This window comes from Cnephaeus nilssonii, assembly GCF_951640355.1.
Source record: "Cnephaeus nilssonii genome assembly, chromosome: 9".
NCBI classification, from domain to species: Eukaryota; Metazoa; Chordata; class Mammalia; order Chiroptera; family Vespertilionidae; genus Cnephaeus; species Cnephaeus nilssonii.
The window spans coordinates 79,327,926-79,344,866 of NC_137080.1; the positions used below are offsets into that span (position 1 = coordinate 79,327,926).

Below are 16,941 nucleotides of genomic sequence, written 5' to 3' on the forward strand. Positions count from 1 at the left end.
AATTTAGAGGTGTCAGTTACAATAAAAAAGAGATAAATCAAGAGGCAGTTGGAGCAATAAAGATGAGAGACAACAACGACTCAAAGAAGATTCCTGCAATGGAGAGAAGAATTGAATGAAAATTAGTTATACCTGGATGGAAGAATCTGCCGGAGTTGAAGATTGATTTTATGTGGAAATAAGAAAATAGTCCAGGAAGTTCTCACAGGCTGTGCAGTAGACCCTCCTGCTCTCTACTAGATAACAGCCTAGCTTGCTCACACCAGTCGGGTCTCTAAGTTTTGCTCAGGGGATCTATTTACAATTCTATAAACCAATGTAAGTATCAGATTGGAGAGTGACTATCAAACTTAACTTTGTGTGGAAAGTTCATTTAAAGTGACCTTTTAATGAAGTCAGAATACCAGTTTTAACCCGAATCCCAAGGGATAATTCCTAATCACAGCCTCCGGCTACTTCTCAAAAAATTTCTGCCAGGGTTATAAATTCAGCTTTGGACATTCTTTTTTGCTATTTCTAAAATCACCTTACATGAACCTTGATAATTAACAACCAACCCTCATCTGTTTTTTAAAATTACTACTGAATTGTAGATTCTATGTCATGGAATTTTAGAACAATGTTTCTTTCCTTTATGTCAACTTTGGTCTCTGATTTAGAAATACAGATGGACTCTGGACTTTTCATACTCCTTAGTTTTCATTTTGGACCATGGAGGCCCATATGTTCTAAATGCCAAGGTAAATTATCTGCAGTCCCCATTTTTCTCAGTGTCATTTAGTAAAGAATTTATGACATTTTTCATCTTGATTGGTTATACTGTAATTGCCTCTTATTTTTGCTTCTTGTTCTAATAGTTTCCTACAATATTGTCACTCCAGTTTCACCAGACTAATTTTTAGAAAAGAAATTTTCTAAAGTCACTCCCATTCTTAAGCATACTAATGATTCCTCATTTCTATACAATAGTCAGTTTCACAATGGCTTATTCTTCCTAATATTACTGTCAACTCCTCACATCTAGTGACATGCACAAATCCAGGATGGTCCTTGCATTTTTAAAAATACTGTTCCTTACTTTCAGTGTATAAAATTCCTTATTCTTCAAAATATATTATGATCGTTATGTCTCCTATGATACGCTTCCTGCTTCTCCATCATTGGGTTAAGCAAATACTTAACTAGGGACAACCCAAGCCTCCTGCTTGCTCCAGCTCTGTGGCCACCACCATCTTTGTTGGGTTAATTTGCATACTCACTCCTGATTGGCTGGTGGGCATAGAGGAGGGACAGTCAATTTGTATGTTTCTCTTTTATAGTGTAGATAGCTGAGTTATACATTGCCTTATATGTGCTAACCTGACAACATGTGCATACAGCATTTCTGAACCCCAGAAAACTTTTCAGAGTTATTTCCTTATGTGTTTTTCCTTGGTACAAGATTACCATCTCTTTTGAGATAGAGATCATGATTGATCATTTTACTATTCCTCCATATTTGGATATCAATTAGTTAGTTGAATAAATTAATAAATCCATTGCAATATTTATCATAAGGCTATATTCTAAATAAAAGATGTATTTTATACGTCTAATCTTCGAATTATAAAATCTCTTTGGTTGGAATACTTCTAATAAGTATAGTTATATCTAGTCGGCTATACCTTTATATCAATTTTTGAAAAATTGTTTCTGCAAGTATCTAGTATTGATATTTTTGAGAAATCTCTCTCTTCCCATATTTGGGTTGGAAAGGATTGTAGAAAAAAGGGTGACATCTCTAGAGCACATATTCTTTTTCAACCAATAAATTTCATCAATTTTGATGGAAAAAGATACCCTTGATAACCTATCATTTCATAATCTCTTTAGAGATAATTCTCTGACTCCACTCTAGGTTCCCAATCTTACTAGCACATGTCAAATAGAAAGAAGTCATAGTTACCAGGTTTTGGGATTGTGGCTAAGTCTATGAAGACTCGTTGGACTTTCCATTCTAAACAAAAATTGAGGAAAATTACAATTAAAATATTATGATTTCACCTCATTATATGCATTCTCATTAGGACTCTAAGAATTGCAATACTTCCACTTTAGTATTCCCAATTCTTTTAATACATGCACTTTTCATTAAAAATGAGGGGATGGATTAAATACAAATAATTAGAACTTTATCAGATTATGGGTATATGTGTGAAAATATTGTATTAATTGCCAAATATCACTGGTTCATGTCTCTCAATGGCTTTAGAGTAGAACTTTAGTAGTTACAGCCAAGACTTCACAGAAATACATAGGAATCTCAGAATGACATGAGACTTATTCATGGAAACAGCGTCCTTCGATTCTTCTTCCAAGTCAGGCTATCACTCTTCTTCCTTCCTTCTCTGCTGCTTGTGCTGACCACCGGGCCTAGTCAACATCCGCCAGAGGTTTCCTTGGGCCCTGGGGGAACTGAAGTTGACATCTGTCCTCGTAGGAAAGTAATTGGAATCTCTTATGCACTCTTTCGCCCCTATAACCTTTCCTGTGTGTTGGCCTCAAGTGGTGCTAATTCAGGCCCCAGGTAACATAGCTGAACGTTACTCTACAATCAATATAATTCCACAGCTACTCTCCCTACTATTCTCATCATATCTTCCAAGCAGTTCATCATACAAATTACAGCTTAAAGTCACCAACCCATTTCTCCTTAGGAAAATAGCTAAATTTTTACTTCAGTCTAAATCCAAAGCTCCTGTGTATATAATTTATCTAATGAGATATGACCACAAAATTCATCATCTGCTAGTCTTTCAAATGGCCAAAGTCAAAATTGCATTTTCACCTAGTTGGGATTCCATCTTTTATAATTCTTAGGAAATAGAGTGGCTTCTATATTTTTTGGAGATTGCTTTTTTCCATCCATTCAAGTGCTAGCTCCCTTTGAATTCTATACATTCTGTGGGCTCAGAGACATTGACCTAATGTGTGTGTGTGTGTGTGTGTGTGTGTGTGTGTGTGTCCCTCAGCCCAGCCTGCACCCTCTCTAATCTGGGTCCCCTTGAGGGATGTCCGACTGCTCGTTTAGGCCTGATCCCAGTAGGGATCATCCCTCTCACAATCCAGGACTGCTGGCTCCCAACTGCTCGCCTGCCTGCCTTTCTGATTGCACCTAATCGCTTCTGCCTGCCAGCCTGATCACCCCCTAACCACTCCTCTGCCAGCCTGATTGATGCCTAACTGCTCCCCTGCCAGCCCGATTGCCCCTAACTGCCCTCCCCTGCTGGCCTGGTCACCCCTAACTGCCCTCCCCTGACAGCCTCATCGCCCCTAACTGCTCTCCCCTGCTGGTCTGGTCCCCCCGCAACTGCCCTCCCCTGCAGGCCTGGGTCACCCCAAATTGCCCTACCCTGCAGGCCTGGTCCCCCCCAACTGCCCTCCCCTGCAGGCCTGGGTCACCCCAAATTGCCCTACCCTGCAGGCCTGGTCCAACCCAACTGCCCTCCCCTGCAGGCCTGGGTCACCCCAAATTGCCCTACCCTGCAGGCCTGGTCCAACCCAACTGCCCTCCCCTGCAGGCCTTCTCACCGCTAACTGCCCTCCCCTGCAGGCCTGGTCCCCCCCAACTGCTCTCCCCTGCAGGTCTGCCTCCCCTCCCCCCCAACTGCCCTTCCCTGCAGGCCCAGTTGCCCCCAACTTCCCTCCCATGCAGGCCTGGTCACCCCTAACTGCCCTCTCCTGATGGCCATCTTGTGGCAGCCATCTTGTGTCCACTTGGGGGCAGCCATCTTTGACCACATGGGGGCAGCCATCTGGTGTGTTGGAGTGACAGTCAATTTGCATATTACTCTTTTATTAGATAAGATTGATATGTTTAAAGATGAATGTCACAAAAATGTTACATGGGAGAAGTTTGATATAAAGGAATTCATGATATATAAAAGGATTATTGTGCCACCAATAATGATTACTCTAATTATTATCATTAATTGAAATCAATGTCTACATCATTGAATATTTGGGTTAAATAATTAGTATAATATATACTCTATCATGGATATAAATTACAAAAGCAGGCAAGGTGGCCTGTGCTGTTATAAACCAGAATTATGTTCACTTCTGGGTCTTGGGGAATGATGACTGGCAGAGATAAGAATGGTAATCATAATACTCTGTTTCTGGATCTAAATAGTGGTCACGTAGGTGTTTTCAGGTGGTGAAAACTGAACTCTCCATTTACCATGCACTTTTCATGTATATATTATACTTCAACACAATATTTTTTGAGATATAAAAATATACAAAATAAAATGGAAATGTCACTTTCTTCAGACTCATCTTAAACTCACTCTTCTCCAAAGAGCAAATCAATATGGCATTTTTTGCACATTCTTTCAAGCCTTCTTTTTATATGTTTATACATACAAATGCACCTGTTACCTATATCAAATACCCATGTATCCACATCATATGCAATGAACACTTATATTGGGCTCACATAAGAAAAACATGTAAATCTCTTTCAACCTCACAGTCAGCAAATTCATGTTGGTAGTTTGAAATTGGCCGTGGAAAATATTTATACCACAAAAACTAGCAGATGCTGTATACCAGAGTTTGTTTGTTTGCTTGTTTGTTTTGAAAGCTGAATGATGATTTCAAATTTTTGCTATACAAAGCTTGGTATATAAAATATGAGTAACATACTAATTGAATATACAGGGTATCCCCCCAAAATGTATACATTCTTTAGCAGTTGACAGCTAAATTTTGAAAATAAAATGTATTTTAAAACACATTGCCTTTATAATTATTCAAAGCGTGTGTATACATTTTTTTGGGGACAACCTATTTTGCTTCAATGTGTTGACAATGAAATCTGAGATTCAAACAATTCTTGATATTTATAGAAAAAATTCTTTTGCTCACTCTTTTGCCATCCCTGTTATGAAAATGTCTCTATATTTGGGGGGTTTGGGAATTTTACCAACATCTCTCTAAATGAGATCCAACTTTCTTATGGAATAATATCAGGGATAAGCATCCTGGTGAGAGTTGTTTAATTAGACTTCTAGTACTCAGGAAACACAAGAGGTGACAGTATACATAGTTAATTTATTTTATTTTTTATTTGTTGTATAAAGTTTTACATATGTCTCCTTTTTCCCCACTTAATGCCCCACCCCCACCCCCCACCAGCCTTTCCCACCCTGGGCAAGCCCCCACCGCCCCAGTGTCTGTGTCCATAGTTTATGCTAATATGCATGTATACAAGTCCTTTGGTTGCTCTCTAACACCCCCTCCCCTGCCATTTGTCTCTTGATCTATTTTTGTTCACAAAATTATGTTGATCATTATATCCCCCATATGAGTGAGATCATGTGATATTTATCTTTCTCTGACTGTCTTACTTTGCTTAGCATAATGCTCTCCAGTTCCATCCATGCTGTTTCAAATGGTAAAACTTCCTTCCTTTTTATAGTGGCATAGTATTCCATTGTGTAGATGTACCACCGTTTTTTAATCCACTCATCTGCTGATGGGCATTTAGGCTGTTTCCTAATCTTAGCTATTGTAAATTGTGCTGCTATGAACATAGGGGTGCATATATCCTTTCTGATTGTTGTTTCTAGCTTCTTGGGATATATTCCTAGAAGTGGGATCACTGGGTCAAATGGGAGTTCCATTTTTAGTTTTTTGAGGAAACTCCATACTGTTCTCCACAGTGACTGTACTAGTCTGCATTCCCACCAGCAGTGCATGAGGGTTCCTTTTTCTCCGCATCCTCGCCAGCACTTGTCATTTGTTGATTTGTTGATGGTAGCCATTCTGACAGGTGTGAGATGGTACCACATTGTCGTTTTGATTTGCATCTCTTGGATGATTAGTGACTTTGAGCATGTTTTTATGTGTCTCTTGGCCTTCCTCATGTCTTCTTTCAAAAAGTATGTATTTAGGTCGTTTGCCCATTTTTTGATTGGGTTGTTTATCTTCCTTTTGTTAAATTGTATGAGTTCCCTGTAGATGTTGGAGATTAAACCCTTATTTGTGATAACATTGGCAAATATGTTCTCCCAGGCAGTGGGCTTTCTTGTTGTTTTGTTGATGGTTTCTTTTGCTGTGCAGAAGCTTTTTATTTTGATGTAGTCCCATTTGTTTATTTTTTTCTTTAGTTTCCATTGCCCTAGGAGCTGTATCGGTGAAGAAATTGCTTTGGCATATGTCTGAGATTTTGCTGCCTGTGGATTCCTCTAGTATTTTTATGGTTTCCCATCTTATGTTTAAGTCCTTTATCCATTTTGAGTTTATTTTTGTGTATGGTGTATGTTGGTGCTCTAGTTTCATTTTTTGCATGTATCTGTCCAATTTTCCCAACACCATTTATTGAAGAGACTGTCTTGACTCCATTGTATATTCTTGCTTCCTTTGTCAAATATTAATTGAGCATAGTGGTTTGGGTTGATTTTTGGGTTCTCTATTCTATTCCATTGATCTATATGTCTGTTCTTGTGCCAGTACCAGGCAGTTTTGAGAACAGTGGCTTTGTAATATAGTTTTATATCTGGTATTGAGATCCCACCTACTTTGTTCTTCTTTCTCAGGATTGCTGCAGCTATTCCGGGTCTTTTTTATTCCAGATGAATTTTTGGAGAGTTTGTTCTAGGTCTGTGAGATGTGCCTTTGGTATTTTAATGGGGAATGCATTGAATCTATAGATTGCTTTGGGTAGTATGGACATTTTAATGATGTTAATTCTACCAATCCATGAACACGATATAGCAAATCAGATCCAGCATTACATCAGAAATATCATACACCATGACCAAGTAGGATTTTTCTCGGGGATACAAGGGTGGTACAATATCTGCAAATCAATAAACATGATACATCACATAAACAAAATGAGAGATAAAAATCACATAGTCATATCAATTGATGCAGAAAAAGCATTTGACAAAACCCAGCACCCTTTCTTGATAAAAACTCTCAGCAAGGTGGGAATAGAAGAATCATACCTCAACATAATAAAAGCCTTATATGACAAACCCACAGCCAACATCATACTCAGTGGGCAAAAACTAAAACTATTTCCTGTAAGAACAGGAACAAGACAGGGATGTCCACTCTCACCACTCCTGTTTGACACAGTACTGGAAGTACTAGCCATTGCAATCAGATAATAAGAAGAAATAAAAGACATCCAAATTGGAAAAGAAGAAGTAAAACTGTCCTTATTTGCAGATGACATGATACTGTACATAGAAAACCCTAAAGACTACATCAAAAAATTATTAGACTTAATAAATGAATTTGGCAATGTAGCAGGATACAAAATTAATGCCAAGAAATCTATAGCATTTCTACACACCAATAGTGAACTTACAGAAAGAGAGACTAAAAAAGCAATCCCATTTACCACCGGACCAAAAAAATTAAGATACCTAGGAATAAACTTAATTAAGGAGGTAAAATACCTGTACGTGGAAAACTACAGGACACTGAAAAGAGGAGATAGAGGAAGACATAAACAGATGGAAGAACATACCTAATTGAGTTTTGAGTGTGTTTAAAAATTTAAACCAGTCAAAAATTTGCTATTTAGGATGAATACCATTTATTATATTATCTGATGTGAATGCACATATTTATATCTCTTTCACTTTTTATTTGGAAAAAAAATGAAGCCTACATAAAATTTCTGAGTCCAATAAATTTCCAGATGCTCTGATTTAGCGGTACTAACTATAAATTCACTACATACACTTTCCCTTTCTTTCACTTTCAGCTGCCTCCTGCACACCCTACACTGGGGATGGAGCTCACAACCCTGGGCAAGTGCCCTGTCTGGGAATTGAACTGTGACTTCCTGGTTCATAGGTCAACGCTCAACCACCCAGCTATGCTGGCCAGACAGAATACAAATTTTTAATTAATTCAAGCAGTGTTAAGATTATTCAAAGGAAAATGTGGATATACCTAAAATTCTAGAATGAATCATAAATGCAGAAATAGCTGTGAACTTATTGACTTGACTATTCTGGAAGATATATATTGCAGGTAAATTCTAAATGAAATCACAGTTCCAAAGTCTTTTCCTTAACATTATAAAATAATAAAAAATAAACAAATGGCTTAGATTTTAGGACTGAGGGAACTAAAATAAGATTGGTTATCTAAAATGTGTATCTTACCCATAAAACTGAGTGTAATGATATGCTGACCCTTTATAATAATAAAATGGGTTATTTTAAGAATTATCAAAGCTACATTTAAGGAGGAGAACACAAAAGGAATGTAAAAAATAATCTTTTCTTCCTAGGATTTTCTAGGCAATTAGCAAAGAAAGGAGGAAAGAACAGCCTGAATTGTAAATTGAGATTGGCCACATGAGATCAGCTTTCCACATTTGCAAAACACAACCCATATAATCCCTACTGAATGTTACTAAAAATGAAAAAGGGAACAATATAGTTGTAGAAAATTCTTTCAGAGAATAATATGTATTAATATATTCCTGATTCATTAATGCCTTAGTGTGTGTTTACATTTTAAAGTAAGGAGTCTTCCTACTATTTGTATACATTGCATCTTACAGACTAGTCTTTGGATACCTGTTCTTCCTCTGATTCTTGTGACCATTTCTGGGAATTCAATGAACATTGTATTTGAAATGAACATGAAGTAGCAACAACAGCATTTCTAAATCCCTGAGGTGTGATTGAATAACAGTGTGGTGATTGCTGGAGGGAGAGGTTGGGGGGGTAGAGGAAGAGGAGGGTAAAAGAAGGAATAAGTGGTGATTAAGAAAATAAATAAATAAATAAATAAACAAATAAATAAAGGAAAACAGTACTGTAGGTTCCTTCTGGCTTGGTATTTGTACAATGTTGCCAACCTTTGCTTTTGATCCCACTAAAAGATTAGCTGTATTGCACCAGTTTGGCCCCAACTTTCTCCCAATGCTGGTATCAGCAAAGCCTGATTTCTCTTTTTTTTTTAATGCCTGAATTCTATCAATCTTTATTGTCATCTGATTGGTTAAAATTCCAGCTAATCTGTGATTATCTGCAAGGCTCATCATTTGCTGCGGTAGGCCAGTTAGTAATCCTATATACCATATTTTCTGGCATATAAGATGACTGGGTGTATAGAATATTTTCCTGGGTTAAAAAGTCGTCTTATACGCCGGAAAATATGGTAATAAAGAGCTAATATGCAAATGGTCATCACGTCCTCACGCCATCACGCCCTCTCACAGTCATGGTGTAACAGCTCAGACACTCAACACTGGGGAGAGAGGAATGGGGACCAGCCAGGCACAAATGAGCCACGAGAGAGGATTGGGGCCCAGCCATGCTGTGGCCAGGGAGAGGGACAAGCTGCCCACCCCGTGGTCCCAGGCACCTGCAGCTGTGGCCCAGGCCAAGTCGCTGCCCACGGTCCCCTGTGGCTGTGGCCGGCCCAGCTGAAGCCGGCCTGGGTCCTGAGTGTCTGCGGCCAGCCAGAGGGAGGGAAGCCAGAGTCCTGGGTGCCTATGACCAGCTGGAGGAGGGAATCCTGGGTCCCAGGTGTGGGGTGAGGCAGAAGCAGTTAAGGGCGATCAGGCCAGCAGGGGAGCAGTTAGGGCGATCAGGCAGGCAGACAGAGGTGGTTAGGGGTGATCAGGCAGGCAGGCAGAGGGGTTAGGGGAGACCAGGCAGGCAGGCAAGAGAGCAGTTAGGAGCCAGCAGTCCCGGATTGCGAGAGGCAGTCAGACATCACCCAAGAGGTCCCAGATTGGAGAGGGTGCAGGCTGGGCTGAGGGACTCCATCCCTTCCCCCATGCACAAATTTTGTGCATCGGGCTTCTAGTTGAGTATAAAGGGATAGGCCATCAAGATCATGATGAAAAAGAAAAGCAATACCACCCACTACCACTAATTGGACCTTTGAGTGTTCTGAAAGGAAGTGTGGAAGGAGATAAACTTGTGCTACTAGCTCTGTGTAGTCACGACAATTATTTGGAAAGAATATTTTCAGGAGTGAAATTCTCCAAAGCCTTTGGATGTGCCTCCCCCATAGGTGTTATGGTATAAACTGAAAGTGCTGAATGAAAGCAGTAGCAAGGTCTACCACTCTCAACCATAAAATTTTCCTCTGCACCAATAAAAACTGCTTCACCTTCCACTCCTCCAAAACATTCTGGTATCTGCCATCTACTCCCAGCTGACTCAGCTGTATCAGCAGGTCTTGGCTTATTTGTGAGACATTTTCTTTATTAATTTGCAGTTCCTAAGGCTTCCTCTTTAGCTACCTCAACCTCTTTGCTGAGCTGGGAGGGTTTCACCTCTAGGAGTTCCTCAGCCCTCTGGAAACCTGCAGGAACCAGCTTTAACCTGCACCACTGGGGTCAGGAAAAACCCGCTAAGTCCCACTGCATTTCAAAGCTGTCCCCTACATGTGCAGTCACACAGCTTATTTAGGTATTTATTGACTTAATCATTTCAGAAGAAGTTGCAGGTCTAATGATCCTTCACCTCTAAGTATTTCAGCATATATCCTCATAGAATACATTATTATAAATAGTCATAGTATGCTTATAAAATTAAAGAAATTTAAAATGATGAGATACTATTGTCTAATATAAAATTGATATTCAAATGTTGTTATATTGTATTCTTTATTAATGAAACACTTTTATTACTACTATCTAATACATAGACACAAAAGCTTTTCTTTTAGGTATTTATACTTAATCTATCTATGTACACATTGGTTATTATACATATTTGAAAATTAATTTACATTGTCTTAAAAATACATTTTACAGCAATTTACCATAACAAGGATCCAATACCAAATCACACATTTTGTTCATTTTCATATCTCTTTCGTTTCCTTTAATCTGATGCCATTTCTAAGCCATTCTTTGTCTTTCCTGGTGCTGATCTTTTTGAATAATACTTCAAAATTATTTAGGAAAAGTTATTTGGTAGCATATTCATCCTGATGAGCATCTGATATTTGATTTTTTAATTTTGCCCAAGTATACTACCTAAAATGTTTTCTCTAAAGCATCTTTTTTTTTTTAATTTTTTTTAAAATATATTTTATTGATTTTTTACAGAGAGGAAGAGAGAGGGATAGAGAGTTAGAAACATCAATGAGAGAGAAACACCGATCAGCTGTCTCTTGCACACTCCCTACTGGGGATGTGCCAGCAACCAAGGTACATGCCCTTGACCGGAATCGAACCTGGGACCCTTGAGTCCGCAGGCCGACGCTCTATCCACTGAGCCAAACCGGTTTCGGCTCTCTAAAGCATCTTGATGAGAGGCACATAGTGTCAGTTTTCCCCATCATCAATGATGTTCTTTGATTACTTGTCCTCCAAATTTCTGCTAGATTAAGAATCTTAAAAAAAAAACTACAATAAAACTTCTTCTTTTGGAAACTTAGGATAAGTAGGGAAAAACAACAGGTATAACTCAGGGTTGCCAGAAACATAACTTCCAGTAGAGACTGGATTTCTCAATTGAGTATGAAGTCTCAGACTAAACATTAAAGACTTATGCTTAAAGTGGAACCAAGTTAAGGGAATCATTACAGTAAATCTAATCGTATATGTGGCCAATGGCTCAACTGAACATTTCCTAAAGAAGTTTGCTCCCTGTGTTGTTAAAAGCTATATGTTACAGCTTGTTTAGGAAAAGACCCTTCATATTAGTATGGTGTCTTCTTCTATTTGCTGCTTAAAACACAAGTGTGACTCTTTCCCATTTAGCCCCCAGTGACACTGTGACTAACAACTACTCTTAAAAGATGAGTGCATATCTTTCTTAAGAATCTCTTTTCAAGGAGCTGCCACATCATTTTAATACAATTTTATGAGAAAGGGGCTATCTGGGTTGACTTCATTATACATTCACACATTCAATCACACCAACATCACTTTTCAAATACCATCTCCTACAAATGGACACTGTTCACTTTCTCAACAGTAAAGGCATGACATGTGATTTCCACCCATCAGTGGAGATTTAAATCACCCAACACATTACAGTTTCACGCCAAGTTAGCACCTTCATCGGGGAATGAAATTAACAGAACAAATCCTGGCTAATTGTAAAAGATGCTAATTACCCGCTCACCCTGTAAAATAAGGCATGAGTGATGTGTGTCGAGCCCTGTACAAAGTCATGAGCACTTGGAAATGCAACACTTAAGTAAAGCCTAAAACTGCTTATTGCAGAGAGAAATGGAGACCAGACAGAGAGCAAAAATATACACACGGTCAAGGACATAAGAATGTGCAGAGATTTTTTAAATCTCATTTTAGAACTCTAGCAAGACTAGTGGGGACTTGGATGACTCCAGGAATTCATTATGAAGCCTTCACTCTGGTCTCCAATGCATATCTCCATCTGATCATTGTGGGAACAAGTCTTCACTGGTTAATAGCTGTTCACAGCTGGGACATGAGTTAGCTGTGAAAGAGGTGACCCCAGTTCAGCTACTCCCGGGGAGGGAGAGGGGGGCATCCACATTACAGACTGGCAGTAATTAACTCCCCTGCTGGTGGTGGGCTCTGCAGAGAGGCCAGGAGCCAAGCAGGTCACAGGATGTGAATCCTGAGCAGGCATTTCAGAAGCTGCCAAGCCTCTCCTTCCTGCTTGGTGCCCACCAGCTGGTGGAGGTGAGAAGGAAGGATTTAGCCATGTCACTGTCAATCTGCTACCCCTCTCTGGATGGGAGACTCTTTTTCCCAATGTTGCCAATTTGTCACCTCTCACCAGCACAAGGCTCACATTAAGAAGGAAAGCATATTCATTCATAATAATGCTGTTTAAGGGTGTGTGTGTGTGTGTGTGCGTGTGTGTGTGTGTGTTTAACATGCAACATCTATTAGTTTTTCCTACTCTTCTTAGCTCTTCTGAAGATCTGAGCCATCACTTAAGACTTCTATGCTATTAAACCCAAATTTAAAAATCCAATAGTTCAATTTTTCAGTTTGTCTGATAGGTCCCCCACACTAAATTTGCAATGAAAGGCAATTATCACATCACATTTAATTAAAATGTCCCTGATTAATGGCTTGTGCAAGCCACAAAGGAATTATACCATTTACAACTGCAAAGGTAACCCAGAGAAAGAGATTGTTTGTGGTTAATTTGTGTAATGATGCAAAGGTGATAAAATATTAAATCCCCAAAGAGGTAACATGGGAATTCTCCAAAAGACAGCTTTGTGACACAATTTACACCTTCAATATGACAAAAGGAAAAGGAAAGAGAGAGGAAGAAGAAAAAATAGAAACACAAAGAAAATAAAAAGGACAAACGAAATTCCCAACTTCCAAATTATCTTTTAACAAAAAAGAATGAATTAATAATAAAATGTGTTTATATCATCATTATAGGAATTTTATATAATCTTTTTAACTACAGAAAAACCATAAAAAGAAAGTATTTTATTTTTAGAGTTTTATTTTTATTTATCACAAATAGTAAATTCATAAGATAATGGTGATTGCGCACTTCATTCCATGACTATTGTTCCCAGAATGGTTTACATGTCCTGACATATTCTATATTAATATCAATTGTTTGATTACAAACTTCAAGCCTGCACATCTTCTCAGCAGAGACAGGACATAACACATAATTCTGCATAAAAAGTATTGTACACAAGAGATAATCTTATTCATTATTTTGTATAAGATAATTATTTGAGCCACTTCAGAATACATAAATAAAGATTGCAGCATTCTTTTTCACCTGTTTTTTCTCTGTCAACAACCCGTTCCCTTAAAAATAAAAATAGAAACTTAAAATGATAATTTTTTTCAAATAAAAATAAAGCTTTCTCTACCCTCAGCATGCAAAACACACTCCACACAAGCTCTACATTCCAGGTAGACTGAACTTTCTTCCTAAAATGTTCTGTGTTTTATAAACTGTGTCATACTACCAATGTTTTTCCTGTAATAAGAGCATCCTATTCCCAAATATTCCACTTGTTGAATGCTCTTACTCTTTTAAACCTATAGCATAAAGCAGATTCTGATTCTATTTATTAAGGCAATTTTTATTTACCTTGAACTCCAAGAGAATTTTTAAAAATATATATTTTATTGATTTCAGAGAGGAAGGGGGAGGGAAAGAGAGATAGAAACATCAATGATGACAGAGTCATTGATTGGCTGCTTCCTGCACAACCCACACTGGGGATTGAGCCCACAATGCAGGTATGTGCCAGACTGAAAATTGAACCGTGACCTCCTGGTTCACAGGTCAATGCTCAACCACTGAGCCATACTGGCTAGGCATGAACTCCAAGAGAATTTGTTATGTTTATATTTTAAATCAGATTTTAGTTGTTTCTATGTGTGTCTTTATCTCCTTCTTAGGATTCTCAACTAAGACGCTTAAACCCTATCAAGATTTACCGCAATACCTCACAAATAGTAGGTACTCAAAGTTGTAGAACAAGCATGTCAAACTCAAAGGCTAACATGAGACAAATAAACAAGGTTTAAGTTTTATGTGGGCCACAAAAAAACAAAACTTCAATTTTCATAGAAATGTTGGTTTATTTTGATAGACATGCTGAATACAAAGGGCTGAAATAAATGAGTAATTGTTAACATAAAATAATAGAACATTTTAAATTAAATTAATATTTTTTCTTGAACATTTACTTACCAGACATGAATAACTGCACAAATTAATAAATGTAATGCAAATAAACCTATTTTTCTTGTTCTCTGAAAGCGAAATATTTCCTGTTGCACACACCAAACAAGATAGTCCAAGACTAATGACTGGGAAATCAGCTGCTAAAATATCCGCTGCTAGTATTAATGGAGAGAAATGGTGTGCCTGTGTGTAAGGTGCGTAAGGGAAATAAATGCAATACGATTATAATAATTAGCCATTAGTGAAGGTTGTAGTTCGTTATTAATAACTAGAGGACCAGTGCATGAATTCGTGCATGGGTGGGGTCCCTAGGGTGATTTGTGTTCCCTGTAATAGAGTTTTATTTTGCTGTTAATATGCAAGCAAATAAATATTACCTAATCCACAGTCTTAATAAGGAGAACAAATTGCAAAATATATCCTTATAATATTTATAAATTAAATCACATTAAAATTAATAGCAATTACATTCAGTTAATAACTTCATAATTGATTGATGGCTGAATAATTATTTATAATGTCCTTGTTGCTGAATGCCTGTCTTGACAGAATGTTGTCAATTCTAATATAACAGATTGGGTCAGACTTGATTGGTGCCTTAATTATTCTTTACTCACATGTTTGGGGGTTTGTTTTTTCTTCATTGGCTATACACACTGACGACTTGCATAAATCCCAAAGTTATCTGACTTTATATTTGCTCTGGGTAGTGATGGAAAAAACTTAGTGGTAGAATGAAACATATAATTTGGGGAATGAGGTAAAAAGTTGAATTTCTTCTTAAATTCCCATTAATTTTATTTACTATTAGAAAGAATACTCTCTGTAGAAGATAAAGCACCGTGTCTACTATTCTTAGCTTCAGCCTGCCTCTGATCCCCCTCTCCCCAACACCAGCTAAGAATATTTTGTGTTTGTTTCCTAGAAGATACTGAAGGGCTGTTTCAAGCAAACCTACTTGTGATTTCTTGTTCTGACAGGGACCAGGACAACAGCAGTGGTGTCCATCTCATCAGCAGTATTACTGTCAGGGAAGGAAGAGTGCCAGCGCTGAGCAGTCTGCTCAGACCTCTCTTGGCACCAACAAGCGTGGTGCTGACAGCTTCTTGGCTCACGAACATTTCCAACATGGCACACAACCCACACCCTGAGGGCCTAAATGGGCTGCACCTACGTTTTTCTTCTTACTTAGCATTCAGTAGAGTCATGATGCATAAAATGCTTTAACGAATGTTCTGTAACCAGTTAAGCTGTTGCAATAAATACATTCTTTAATGTAAAAAGTGTACTTCAATGGTCAGTTGAGCAATGACTTTTTTTTTTTTCCTAGACGAAATAGTAGTGGCCCATTTAACCTGGAGGACTCTGCAAGTGATAATAGATGGTCAGAGTTGGGTAGAAAGCTATGATTCATGGCTATTTCAAGTAGATGACAGTTGGGACATTCGGTATTAAAGACTCTAAAGCAGTGGTTCTCAACCTTTCTAATGCCGCAACCCTTTAATACAGTTCCTCATGTTGTGGTGACCCCCAACCATAAAATTATTTTCGTTGCTACTTCATAACTGTAATTTTGCTACTGTTAAGAATCTTAATGTAAATATCTGTGTTTTCCAATGGTCTTAGGCGACCCTGCTAGCAGTTCTCAACCTCAGTTCTCAACCTGTGGGTTGCGACCCACAGGTTGAGAACTGCTGCTGTGGAGCCTAAGACCATTGGAAAACACAGATATTTACATTACGATTCATAACAGTAGCAAAATTACAGTTATGAAGTAGCAACGAAAATAATTTTATGGTTGGGGGTCACCACAACATGAGGAACTGTATTAAAGGGTCGCGGCATTAGAAAGGTTGAGAACCACTGCTCTAAAGGCATAGGCATTTTACTTGACATTGGCTTAAATGCTTGACATATATGCTGCTCTTTTTTCCTGCTAGCTGTGTTCCTCACAGGAAACTCATACCGATTCAGAATTTTCCAAACATTGATAGGTTTGGGACGGTTAGTCTGAATTAGGGGGAAGATACGTCATTTACTCAGGAAACTGCCATCTAATTTCAATACTTTTTGTTTTTCTACTAGGAAGCTTCAAGGCTTGATTGAGAGTGATCCTAAGCAGAGATTAATTAGTGGGTAATAACCCTATGAAATCCCAGACTCTTTCAGGACAAAATAATCTCCACCTCTTCAATTTTGAAGTAGCCAAAGATTCCTTCTGCAAATGAGTGATCTATCTTTGAGAAACTCTATTTTCTTGTTGCTGAGATTACTAATGTTT

The 16,941-nt window shown here is 38.2% G+C and overlaps 1 pseudogene across 1 annotated transcript; it reads right to left on the minus strand.

Annotated features, from left to right (window-relative positions):
* Window positions 1-8,579: 8,579 nt before the first annotated feature.
* On the minus strand, window positions 8,580-15,790 carry LOC307105728 (DNA repair protein RAD51 homolog 3-like; annotated as a pseudogene). Its single transcript has 4 exons — window positions 15,686-15,790; window positions 9,837-10,216; window positions 8,837-9,090; window positions 8,580-8,723 (listed from the first exon to the last, which is right to left on the minus strand). The product of its transcript is annotated as a DNA repair protein RAD51 homolog 3-like (transcript).
* Window positions 15,791-16,941: the final 1,151 nt, after the last annotated feature.